Below are 14,300 nucleotides of genomic sequence, written 5' to 3'. Positions count from 1 at the left end.
TAACTCTGCTGTTGTAAATGTGTTATTACTATCAGTCATTCCAGCAGGTAAACGTGGGCCCCCCCTCCCTCTTTCCTGTCTGGATTGTCATATTCGGTGTAGACCAAATCAAAGCGCTGGCCCACATTACAGTGGAAATGTGAAGCCCCTCTTGTTGTGGTGCCTCCTTTTTCCAGGACCCTCCAGAAAGAGGAAGTGTTTTCTGCTGGCCCGTTCTGCGCAGTTTATCAGTGGTGGCAAAGGCATAAAGAAAATAAAAAGGCCCAGGAGTCATGCGGTGCCTGGAGTTCACGCCAAGATAAGGCAGGGTGATAAGTCCCCGGCAAATATTTACTGTGTCCTCAGGATTTCATAATGAAGTGTTTATCAGAGCAGAGCCAAAGGGCTGCACAATGTGCCGGGATCTGCCAAGTAGGATCCATGTACCTGTGACTCCGTTTGTGTGTGGGAATGTGAGCGTGTGCGGCGCAGTGTGTCAATGAACAAACTTACAAATAATGTTTGAGTGTTTCAAGGTTTCACATGTTATGTCTATCAAAGAGCAACTTTTTCTATATGAGGATGTGTGTGTGTGTGTGTGTGTGTGTCTGTGTGTGTGTGCAGAGGTCTCGCTAGTTAATGGGGTCTGAAGCTGCTACAATGAAAGGAAACACTCTGACTTGTGATTAGGGGCAGGAAGAGTCCCGCTTCCTGGCCACCACCCATTTCCACCTCTTCTTCGTCCTGCTGTTTTCCCCCCTGCTTCAGTTTCCTCTCTCCTCTGTAGTAGTGGCTTCTCGAAGTTACTATTTGTGTTCCACTGCTGCACCGGGAAGCTTGGCTCGTCCTGGTATTGTTTTGGCATGCTAAGCCCAGACCTGGGGTCAAGTGGTAACAGAATATACTTTTGAAGACTTTGTTTTAGCCTAATAGGGCGCCAGATGTGCGGCCGTTCGCCAAATAGAAACTGGAGAGCAGATGCTTGTAATCATTTTTGTGTCAAACCCCCCCCCCCAATTAAGGCTTTGATAAGGTCTCAACCTTTCATTTGATCTGATTTCCCCCCCCCCTCAAGATTTTGTTCTTGCTGATTAGGAAATAAAGCAGAAAATTATAGAGATTTAAGTGAAATCATCTCTAATGAGCCATAATTACTACTTGTAATTGAAGTGAAATGAAACAGTTTTTCAATTTTAGTAGAAAGATTTTAGTCGTAGTGGTAATAAAAACCGCTCCTGCTTCCAGTCACTGGTGTCGTGAATCAGTAATAGGTGGCTGCATGTCAGTTGGTAGAGCAGTCGTCCGTGAACCGTTAGGGTCAGTGGTTCAACTCCTCTTGGTTACATGTCCAATTATCCTTTGGCAAGATACTGAACGCCAAAAGTTGTCCTTAGCTTTCGCTTCTTGTAAGTTATTCTGGATAAAAAGTATCTGCCCCCCCCCTCACTGTCCTTTGTCCACAAAGTCAAACAAATCCTGCAAAAGTGCCATAAAGTGCCCACTAAAGTGTCCCCGTAGTAAAGCAAAGGTGATAACCTCCAAATAGCCCCTATAATAGTGCAAACACAAAGTGAGGTTAGCCTAACAACATGTAACATTGTTCTCTTAGACCCCTTAGATCTTTTTGCCCCTGACCCTCAGACAGACAGAGTCCACCACCGCCAATCAGTTTTTAACTTTATGTGACACTGGTCAGGCTCCACTGTGATCCGGCGTGTAACATACTGCATATATGTGATAATATAGTGTGTGAAATAGCTTGAGACCCCTCCTAAGTAGCACTTCTTGAAGTTTCAGACGGGTACAGCTGTCATTTCTAGCAGCATTCAAGTAAAAACAAAAATGTCTAATGGTTGTAAGACAGATTAAAGCAGACATAATGATGATTACAGTGGCCTGTATGTCCTAAATGCAGCAGGACATCTTCCAAGTCTGAGATTGTCTAATGGGCTTCATTCTTTCAGCAAACTAGCTCCAAATGCAGTAGGAGGTTTTTACTGTAACTCAAAAGCGTAATCATATATGTTGTAAGCAAATACATAAAACGTTCTTCCTGTTGCACACGAAAGTTAAATCCATGAGAAGTGAAACACACCCTGACTCAGCTGAATGCACCCAGTGTGTTTGCCGTACGACCGGGAGCTTTCTAACATGAAACAAAGTTTAGACAGATATTGCGTAGAAAATTCTAATTCAGTTTGCTGCCGTTAATCTAGCTGAGTGTGTCACAGATAAACATTTCGCTGATGTTATCTTGAAAGTTGAAAAGGAAGTAAACACACCCAAACCAGGCAGTTTAGAGACTAAATGTAATAAGTTTGTTCTCCATTAGTGACAACTCCTCAGCGTGACTTGCACCTTCTTTGTGGTTTCATGCCTCACACTTTTAGTGCACTCTCACTGCTCCTATTGTCGTCAGCAGGCACCTGTTTTCAGCCGAAAAGCTCAGATAAAACCACAATATTCAAGCCGCCTAGGACCAGTCTGACACCGCCGCAGCTAAAAAAACCAGACGGTGGTGTAACTGAATGTAGAAGTAAAATTGGATTCAAAATTCGACTGACATTCGTGCACTGAAGTTGCCTGACAGGCTCCCTGGTGTTTGGTTTATGCATAACCATTTATGTCACTGAGGCCTCTGAGAGGTCGCAACTTTCAGTGGGCCACCGCCTCTCTGAGTGTGAGAAGCTCAAAACAAAATCTTCACTTTATTTTCAGGAAGCGGCGTTTGGCTCCGCGCTCAGCCGAGGTGACCTCCCCGGTTGCCGCAATGTAAAGCCAAGGTAAGCCACAGTGCACAGATGCTGAACAGGGTGAAGTTGTTTGCCCAGTGGATTTGAAGTCCAGTGATGGGGTGGAGTGAGTTGGCTGCGGCCCGTCACATTCGCCGCGCTCAGGCCGCCGTGTTCCTCCCTCTTCAATGCCTGTCGAGCTGTAAATATTTACAGGGCACGTTGTGAGAGGCCCGAGTGTTTACTGCCAATGCTTGTGGCTCAGCAGCACATACATGCATGCGAGTGTGCATGAGCGACACAGCAGAGATGCTTCTCTTGGTCGTCGCACAGTGTAAACCCTCAGCTCTGTGTGTGTGTGTGTGTGTGTGTGTGTGTGTGTGTGTGTCAGATGAGGTACTTCCTTTGGTCAGTCCACAGTTTACTAACACTGGACCCTGGCTCTTGTTCAGGCTCCAGCTTCATGAATCAACACAGAGACGTCGTGGTACCTTGCTCCATCTTCTCCTTCCCCTGACGGAGAGAGAAAGATGGGAGGAATGCTTGTTTACCTCGCCCCACCCTGTATACGAGGCCGCAGCGCTGAGATCACATATTTGCGAGTGGAACTTTCTCATAAAACGTGTTTTTCTTTCCAAATGTAAATAATACAGACGGTGCAAATACCATAAAGGGCCAAGCCATGTAGGTCTGTATAAGGATGTTTCCAGGTTAATGAGGTACATGTTAACCTGGCCAAGCTCTAATTCAGTGATTCAGTTTATTTCTGAGGTCAGAATAGTCTTGGCTGCCCTTTAATCTGCTCAAGAGACCATGATAAACTTACAGTACAAGATAAGGCATGTTCCACTGCCCACGGGCAGAAAACCTCACACGTTCGTGCATGAAGATATTAATTAACCCTTGGAAAATAGAGGTTAGAGCAATAATGTAATATACATTGTGCTTGCACCGTTCACATTTTCTAAAATGTGGTTTAGCTATAATGAAAAGTACAAAGTTCCCTCAGATCCACATTAAAACGAGTAGCTAATACTGTGTAGTGTCAGCTGCACAAGTCGCAAAGTCCAGAAACTGTCTCAGCATTAAAATGTAGTTAAAGTTTCCTAACAGTAGCTAATCTGAGACTCTGTAAGCTATGGAGTTATTCATTATTGATTTAAAGCAGGCCTGACTGGGACTCACACTCCAAATCGGGTGGTACATTTAGAATATGAGTTAAAAGGTTTTAGAACCAAAATCTAAAAATCTTCTTGGGAAATACAGTAAATTGTATATCAATATACTAATAGTAGTTTTAAGTGATTGTTCAGGTCCAGACATTTCAAATGTATAACTTATACTACTACTTAACTCCAATTAGTCATAAAGAAATGCTAATAAATAATACTTTTTCAATTTTTATTTATAACGATAGTGATTTATTTCAACTACTTTTACAGCAGGTACCTTCCTTGTCACTCTGGCTGTGGCTGGAACCTGGATGGGCGAAACAGTTTTGGGAGGGGGGCCACCACCAGGCCTCCCCTCGAGCTCCTTCCCTTTTCCAACTGATAAAGGCAAGTCCACTAATCCCTCTTCTTTGTCTCTTTGTCGCTATCTTCTCATGAGAAAAATATAAAAATATCTTTTTCAGTAAGTAGTAATGTCCGTTAGAGAGCAATATCTGTCTTCCATTTGCTAATGTCATGTACCCTTTTCTGCTAAAAGGCCAATGTCAAGCAGTAGCAACACATTCTGTGTACACGGGTTCATTAAATTGCTTATGAATTCGGCTTTTTGTTCGGAAGATTGGGTGTAACTGCTTCCTAAAGTTGCATATCGTAGCCATAAATGCTAACAGACAGTGTACAACAATGCTAAAATCAGCACTGCTAGCTAACATTAGCCACTAACCAAAACCACTGTGGCTTTAACAGTTCAACCCATAGTGACGATGTGTTTTATTGCTAATTAATTTATTTTGTTATTTTTATTTTCTTGCAAGTCCAAAAAAAAGTCCTGGACCTAGTCCTGTCAAGTTTTACATAAGCTAGCATTAGCTAGCTTGTTTAAAACTTGACTGTTAGTGATCAAGCGGAACCCATGCACAGTATGTATTCACAGAAAGAGGGAAACCTGAAAATAACCATCACTATCTCCGCCATAAGCGTCACTCGCTCTTCCCATTCAGCTCCTGCAGGCCAAGCATGTCCACAGCCTGAAACTAAAGAGACTGGGGGCAGGAGTGAAGGTCTCTGAGAGACGTAGCTGTAAAATGTAGCATGTCCTATCTAGTTCGGTAAGAGACCTTTACTTAGGCCAGGCGTGGCCTCACAACATGTGATTGGCAGCCAAGCTTGGAGCGCGATAAGGGATTATCTCCGAGGAGATCTGGGTGCAGGGGTGGGACTGGGTCCAATGCTGGGAGTGTGTGTTGACACTGCATATGCATTTGGCCTGATTACACTTTCCAGTGTGTTTAGGTCAGAGAGAGCCGTGCTGGAGGTGATGAATGAAGCTTTACGCTCGGCACTGTACTTCGAGGGAGTAAAAGGGGGAGAGAGACGGAGGTTTGTCTTGGCAAACACCGCATGTGGAGAGATTGACACAAAACTATTTAATGCTGGTGCTTATGGACTGAGAGACGATGGCCGTGTCCCTGACGTCTCTTATTTGCCGCACTAATTAATCACTTAACACTCCCCGACGCGGAAGAGAATTCCAGGTCAGCGTGTGCAGTTTCGTCTGCACGCGAGAGTCCGTGCGCCTGCGCTGCACCGGATAATTACATATAATCATCCAAAATGTTTATACTGTACAAATAGCATAACTCTGACTGAGTGGCTGTGTGGGACGGGTACAGCTGATGTTGTGAATGAGTCCAGCTGCTTACCCAGGTTTATCCAGGCCGGGCTCCGACTGGCGGCTGTGGATTAGTCCGGAAACAACTGCAGAGCTGATGTAGATATACAGATCCCAGAACTACAGACAGAGACGACACCAAGTGCTTTGAATAAAGTTACCGTAAGAAGCAGCAGAGGCGGATAAATGGAGATGTTAAATGCACAAAACTGTCTGATTTGAATTTCTTAAAACAAGCGTTTGGAACTCGCGTTTAAAATTAAACTACTTGGAGTAGAGGCCTTTTATTCTTAGTAATAACTTTGAACGGTTTATCCATCATATTGTAACAGTAATATTGTAAACTACAACGTGATAGAAAATTAGGTTTTTCTTTTTAAGTTCGAATGGGAATATTTGTCAAGAGCAGTGTGCGGAGCAACAAGATGGTCGACAGTTTGGAACAAGGTTCTGAGACTGTGGGAGTAGAACCCAGTGGGGTTAAGTCTTCTACACTGTCGACAGAAATACCTTTTTGCCTGACGAGCTCCACCGCGGATCATTTTTTTCCTGTTAGTCCAGACACATTTTGCAAACACATCCAGTCATGCGACTCATGGTTCTTATTATACCACGCTCTGATGCACACCTGCCAAATAGTAATCATCTTAAATCTGATATTTTGCTGATGACATACTCAAGAGTACAGTGTGTTGGTGTCAATGTATGACTCATTTTGCATTTCCTTGATAATCACTGCCTGATGTGTCATTCACTTCACTGAAACATTATATTTGCAAATATTTATCTTCAATCAGAGAACATTATGCTCTGTGATTAAAATGGTTCTTGGACAATTTTGGAATTCCATTTCTTTTATTTGAGCGTTATTTCCTTTAAGCCAGAATGACACATAACGAAACACATCGCTAGACCTAATGCGGCCTCACAGAGCCGCTACCATGGTGTCTGCCATCAATACAAAATCAACACACTCAACTCTTATAACCATAAGAGAGAACACATGAGGATGTCAGCATGTTAGTATGTATAAAATAATAAAAAAAAGTTATGGGGGCCTCTGAGGTTGGACCTGTATCTGGCACAAGTTGAGGCAGGCTAAGGGTCACCTAGTCCCGGATGTGGCAGATGTGGTGCCACGTGGGGATATGTATCTCTCTTTAAGTGTGCGGGAGGGGGGGACGGGAGGGGTGAGGGTTCGTGCTTCTCCGTCTAGCTGGAGAGCTCTTGCTCACATCCATATTTCATATCTGCTGTTTTAAACAAAAGCCATATGTTGATACAATCTGCCGGCCAGCCAGAGGAAATGAGTGTTTATGTGCTCACTAATGATGTTTCTTTTTCTAATGCGATCGAGTATTTTCCACTGAGCTCATTATAGACTGACCTGCTTGATTTCTCGACGTAACTGCGCGTCTATTCTTCCTTCGGCAGAGCGCTTCACCGTGCATGTGTGATGATGGAGTCACATCATGTCTTACCCCGAATTTTTTGGTGCCTGACCCAGTTGGGTTTGCACGTAAAACCAACCCAATCGGGATATTCCACGACTGCAACAGAGCATTTCGTGACAAGAAGTCTTGACAGGCGGGGACTGCGGTGTCTTTGTGAACGGCCAAATAACATCAATATTTGTCATATTTGTTGAGAAGTGTCATTATCTGATGCTGTGGTAGGAGAACGCGTTGAGCCATATCATATCTTCCATGATATATCTTAATAATTCCTCCCCATTACAACAATTTTGTCATATGATCAGTATTGCAGTGTTGACAAAATCTGCATGATGTGGTTGCTTATGTGTTGTAACTCTGATACTTCACATGGGCCTATGAACAGAGTATTCATGATGACAAGAAATACAGGAAACATGATGTAAATCCAAACTGTTAACAAGAAGGAAGAACATGCATCACAGATACGTTTGTCAAAAAGTATCACATTCTATTTATTAGGTTACTTGAAAGGAAGCTTGCCTCCTATGTTCTTCGTTAAAGAGTACGCGCCTTTAAATGTTTTTATTATAAATACATATTGTACATTGTTAAACTTGGCGTGACTGCAGTACATGAACGTCACCTCCATAGTATAAGTGACAGAATGACATCATCAGAGCAGAAAAACTTCTCCAGATGATGTCATCTTAAATTTTCTCACTTTATTAACCGGATTTAAAAAGAGGCTCTGGTATTAAATAACTTATTGACTTAGTTGACAAGGCTGTAAATGAGTGTCCAACTGTCCTGGGACACCGGAGCCCTTTCGGTGCAGAAAGCTCAGAGTTTCCAGTGTGTTGACTGTTTCGTGATAATCCGATGAGTGTGTTATGATTCATACAACGAATCCCAATATTAGCTGACATGATAAGAGCCTCTAAATGTAACAGATGACACTCTGCATTGGGGCCTAAGAGGAAGAAATATGGACCAATGCTGTGCTCGCTTCTTTTTCTCCCAGAATTTTATGAGCGCAGCCTGTGGCAGCCTCACTTACTGGAGGTCTTTGCTGTGTTTGCACGCTGACAGATCTGATATTTGGCACCCGGTTTGTTCGCAAACTCTCTGTTAGAGATTTTGCTGTAGAAGCCTTGTGCCCCCCCCCCTTTGCATCCGCTACCCCCCACACTCTCCATCCATCCTCTGCCTGTGCGATGCAGGCGAAGGCAGGTCCTGGAGCCTGCAGCAGCCGGCCAGTCCTCCCATCAATGCTTCTTTTAAGGGTCAGTGGAGCAGAGCTGCAGCACAGACCACCTTTATCTAACGCTCTCAGGACACTCATTCATACACCAGAGACGGGGAGGTGGGGTATCTGAAGCAACTCAGACACACACAAACTGAGCACAGCCTGTGTATGCGTGTACTTGCTTACTCAAACACCATCGGGGAGGGAGAAAACACACGTCCTGCGCTCATTTGCAGACTCCCTAATGTGCATCTGTGTCTGCGTGTGTTTTGCATCTGGCACTATTCATACACACACACACACCTCTGTTTACTGTAAATAAAGATAGATTTCATTTTAAAAACAAACTCGTGTTTATTTGAATGATCAATCTCAAACTTGCGCTTGTGTGCGGCCATTCAGCAGGCCGTGCGGCCGCTTCTCCCAGGTGCATAGCAGACGTCGTTGGCCGCTCCTTTAGGAAGTTTACCCAGCAACCGTTGAGTCGCTCAATGGTGAATTTCACTCTGATAAAAAAGGCATCGGCATTTAAAAGATGAGTCATAACCGCTCTTGCACACATTCACTGGTGAGTTTTATTTAGGTTGTAAACAGAGTGACCTACTAACACACGTACACACATCGCTCCGTTGTCACCGTGGCTAGTGAAACTAACCTAAATAGGCTCAGGTTTAAAAAGCTGAGTCACCTTATAAACACACAGTCAGAATGGCCTCAGATCAAAACAGGAAAGTGCGTGTTACTAATAAGGAAAACGTACGTCCCAAAGCGAGCGACATTTATAAATAGTGCTTGTGAAATCACATGACATAGAAAGTGTCCCACTACTTCTTTACTTGATTTACAAACCTAAACCTGATTAGCGTGTTGAAGTGCAAAGTGACAGCGACAAATCTCGCATTCCAAAACGCTGACTGATGGCGATAATGAACTAAATGACAGATGGTGAGTCATTAGGCCTGAAGCAGTCAGACTGCTTGACCTCAATCACAATATGCCTCTGTCTTTCCTGTGCAAGCGTCATTACGAGACATCAGTTATTTCCAAGAGAGACCGCTTTGGGAATGTAACCCCCATTTACCGAAACCTGCACAAAGTCACAAGTGTCTCATCAAAGCAAGTCAGCGAGAGTGGAACAAGTGTTTTCCCTTTCACAGTTCTGTAATTATGATTTACAATACAAGCTACTTTATTTTGGGTTTAAAGCTGCGTTTCCTCTCCCTCCACTGAACCAGCACCCGTCCAGTCACACCTTTCCAAATGCATTGTTAGCTGAGTTGCCTCTTTCGTAATGGCAGGGTACATACTGCAACAAAAACCTTTTACAAGTTTAAGTTCTTAGTACTATTTTTCAAACAATGGATCCTTCATTATGGACAGAATTTTAAAAAAAAACAAAAAGGCATTGCAACAGTAACTGCCAGTTTTAGCCAGAGGTTGTAAGATACATTTACACAAGTTTTTGAGGTACATATACTTTCTGGGGGTAGTTCTGTTTTACGATAGCTATATTCTACTACAATTCAGAAGGAAATAGTGTACTCTTTGTATGTGGCTGTATTGTACTCTGGGCGGCACAGTGGTAGGAGTGGTTTGCGCTGCCGCCTCACAGCTACAAGGTCCTTGGTTTGAATCCGCTGACTGGTTGTCTGTCTGTGTCTGTCTCTCTGTGTTGGCCCTGAGATATAGACTGGAGATTGATTTCGCATGAGTTTTTACACTGGATGCCCTTCCTGCTGCGACCCTCCCCTTTTTATCTAGGTTTGGGGCCTCGGGGCACCCAGGTAGCCCTAGTTGGCTGGGACCCCAACTCAGTGCTCTGCCCATTGAACTATCAGACCCCACAATCATCTAAGACTGATTATGTAGTATTATGGATTAACCTGCTGTCAGTACATGAAGTGGTAAAATTACGTCCACCTTTACAAGCTGCATGGCAACCTTTGAGTCCTTTGACCTTTTTTTTTTAGATTTGGTCAATCATCTCATCAACTTCACGGCAGTTAATAATACTTAAAATACATTGTACTTCCTTTTTACAGTACATTTTAGAGCATGTAAACAGTGGTTCAAGTTCTTACACTTAATTAAGTAGCTTGCAGCTGCTGAAATGACGTTGTTAAGTTGTAAAGTTGTTATAAGCAAACGTTATCAACCTTAACTAGCTAAGATACTAAATATAATATTGTTGAGAGATGCAGGAATAGCAAAAGATCACAAAACACCAGAATTTCCCCGTTCTTATTGTAACCATGAAAATTAGCTCAAACCTTTTGCTAAACATAGCCACGTGTTTTTTGTGTCTTGACGTGACCAAACCATCACAATATGTCTTTGAAACCACTTGTTAATAATTGTTTCAATTGCAATAAAAGTCTGGCTCACCATCCACCAAAGGGGCACATTTCACGAGATGTTCCTTCAGGAAAGTTTGAAGTACACGGTTGTTCCGGTTATAGATCTGTTTGGACACGTGATCGTTTGATCATTAGTGAACACCAAGAGAATATTGAGATTTTGGAGACTTTCTAATCATTGTTTGGTTAATAAAAGACTCTAAAGTGACTCTTGAATATTGCTGTAAGTAGAGCTCCGTGCCACTCATTTCAACATGTGGAGAAAGCTTCACAATGACTGAAATGATATCGGTAGATACCCTTTTTGCCTCATGCCCACACAGAAATCCCCACGGACTGCTGCTCCCCAGAGGAAATGAGCGGTTTGAGATCTTGTCGCTGATAAAGCAGCAAACCTGTCACTATGTGTTTACTCAGAGGCACATTTTTACCACTTCCCAGCTCAGTCTACTGGCCACAACCACCGATGCAAGTCCTTTTCCAAAGGCTGCTGTTTATTAAAGGATCATCAGATAAACTGTGTATGAAAAAGTCTTTTTTTTTTTTACATTCCCAGAGAAGTCTATCATTCATCACCAGTCAGAGTGTTTTAGCTGCTCACTGAGCTCCCCGTTAATTTCTTGTCAAACATCTTGGCAAGTGAATTCATATTCATAGAAGTAGTTTCCAGCACCGAGGTTGAAATTTACTAATGAGGTTTTTTTTTATTGCTCTTGTAAACGTCTTTCCAGAAGAGGTGAGGTTGTCAGAGTAACTGAAGCAAGCAGGCAAAGTGTGTGAAGACATTGTGTGAGAGAAATAAAATGGAGCTGAAGAGAAGACGAGCACCGCTTGGTGAATAGCAATTTTCTTCATTTGAGTTAACTAATGTAAACTTAGGGTTGAATTTTCTTGCTTAATTTCCTTCATGGAATGTTATTAAAAAGCCAAACAGGAATGTATTGAGGAGAAAAAATATATTAGCCAGTAAGCCAGAAAATGTTATTCATTGCTGACACCACTGATGCAGTTTAGTCTGTTCTGTGTTCTGATTATCTATTTTTTGTTCATACTGTGTTATACTTGTTTATACCCAATGGAAGTAGCTGCCCTTCTCTTACCTTAAAGCTACACCAATATTCATACTTGATATTAACAACTGAAAATTACTCAATTTTGCAGCTTAATTCAGGTCAATGCAGTATTTTTACCCTATTATTGTTCCTTTAGCTTTTTTTTCCAATGGTAACCATTGCTGTTACGGTTCACTCTCTGTTTTCAGCTCCACATATAAACCAGCACCAAGCGACCTGTTTTAGCATTTAGCAGCTAAACAGCTTTACATTTTCTGCAGAATTTATTAAAGACCAAAACGTGACTAAGAGAGTAAATATTGAACTTGTATTTATTGGCTGGACCTATTACTAACATAATATCTAACAGATACTCACAATGTTATGATAAATGTTATGAAATGTTTTATAGGACTTTGTCACTCAAATCAAGATCATTTGTATTTCAAAATGTTTGACTATTACTGTATATCATAAGCACATTGGGGATTTTCTCTTTCTCTCTGCCACTCAGTGTAATCCCCTACATGAGAGAATATCTTTTTCTTATACATGAAGAGTTTCAGTGCCACACTTCTGTAAAATGTTGATTCTCATTTGCATTGAAATGCTGGTGGGAGTTTTGATGTGTTCCAGGAGTGAAAATGATTGTAGGCTGTCATGTGTTCACCGGATCAATAACTAGACCAATACTACTACAAATATCTGCTGTCTAGCATGTTCCTGAGAGTTTCAGAGACTTTAAATAGTCCATGTTCTAGCAGGAGAATAGCATTTGCTGCTCTGATAATAGCCAATCCATTTGTAAAGCCCAGAATCCTTCAATACCTTGTCAGCGGCCTTTTCGGGGCTTTAAGAGTAGTGTGATCCTGACTCAGCACAAGTTTTCTAGGAAAACAAGGAAACAATCACATAAACCCTTTGGATTAAATTAGCAGAACCGAGCAAAAAAAGTTTGAACTACGAGTGACTTTAACCCATTTACCAGCTGGGTTCATTTCACCCCTGTGCTCCTGCTTGCATGACTGACCTACATTCTCACTTGAAGATCAGTCTGTGTGTCCATGTGCTCACATGCACATATGTAATATGATAAAGGACACAGGTGGCCACGTTGCTGCCTTGCATCAGGTACAATAAGTCCAAGCAGAGAACTGTACAACGGGGGCCTCGCACACATGCTCTGGTCTAGCTATTGACACACTAATACCATAAGCCTTTACTCAGCAAACAGACGAAATGTACACAGATTACTCATGTGACCTGGAAACAATGAGATCTGATGTAAGAAATAAAGTGAGATGACAGTAATTTAATTAGAAAGAACACACACAGTCCTTTTTTTGCAGTGTATGACCCCATTTCAGGTTTACGTTTTACCCACAGAGTTAAAAGTAGTGACTATCGTTTTTGTAAAGCTCAGTGTCCCCACAAATATAGTAGTGTTAGATTCCCTACAGTGACACATGGTGAAGCCTTTTAGTTCCTTCGTCTTGGCCTGTGAATACACGGTGGAATCTCAACAGAGTGTGTGTTTGCACGACTCCTGACCACTGAGGGCTGCTTTTTTACATTCACAAATACTGTACATTCCTCCAAATGGCAAACACAGCTCCATCCATACACAAGCTGAAATACTGCTGTATTTGTGTGTCGGTGCGCAGCGCATAAATCTGTTGAGTCACACATACTTGACGCCAAGTGAGTGAGTGTGCAAATGAGTGTGTTACCAGCAAGTGTGTGAGTGTGTGTGTCATCTCACCTCAGGAGCCAGGTATTGAACAGCTGAAACCAAGCAGCAACATCTGTCTGTGGTGTCAAACGCCCCCCCCCCCCCCCCCCCCCCCCCCGCCATCTCTACCCTGTCTGTGTGTTTCCAAGTATTTGTGGAGAGGGGCTATTTGCCTGTTTGTACACCCATCTGCGTGACCTCAGCGTTAACTTCTGACACACGCTCCATCCTCTTCATCCCTCCAGCCTCAGGGTTAAAGTCATATCTAGCCTCATGCCCATGATACTGGTGATATCAGCGTGAGTGTGTTTGGTTTCTGTGGGGGAGGGGTGAGTGCCTGCTCCTGGCAGCTGCACGTTCAACTCAGAAGGAAATGCTTGTGTATAAATATTAAAAGGATTGTGATATGACTCTATTATAAAGGCCCCGGGAGAGCAAACAATTTTGCCTAGTTTGTACCAGCATGTCAATGTTAAGAAAACAGCACCAGAGAAATGGTTCTGTTGACTTACTCAAGTGCAGTTACAGTTCTTCAAAACACATCCTCTTCTATATTTTCTCCTGAACAGGAAGATAAGCCAAATCTGTCGCAATCTAGCCGTATCAATTCACAGCATGTCAACAATCTGAGAAAGGAACACACCCATTACGTTTCAAAACAAGGTTAACCAGTGTTACTATAACCAAAACTCCACTGATTTTACAGATTGGAGTCAGTTTATAGGTCATGGTGGGTATGAATAAAAATACGTATGCGAAAAAGCCGTGTAGTGTTTTGTCACTGCAGAGAGAGCGTGATAAGTGATTTCAAGTGAGTCAGTCTCAGTTATGTTGAACTACAGTTAGTAAAGGCCCAAAAAAAAAAGATCGGGGTTCAGTTAGAAACAAGTGCTCGGGCCAGATCTCTATAGTCCACTGGAGG

This window comes from Channa argus, chromosome 1, assembly GCF_033026475.1.
Source record: "Channa argus isolate prfri chromosome 1, Channa argus male v1.0, whole genome shotgun sequence".
NCBI classification, from domain to species: domain Eukaryota; kingdom Metazoa; phylum Chordata; class Actinopteri; order Anabantiformes; family Channidae; genus Channa; species Channa argus.
The sequence above is the reverse complement of the archived record's forward strand: the minus strand, read 5'-3'. Positions refer to the sequence as shown.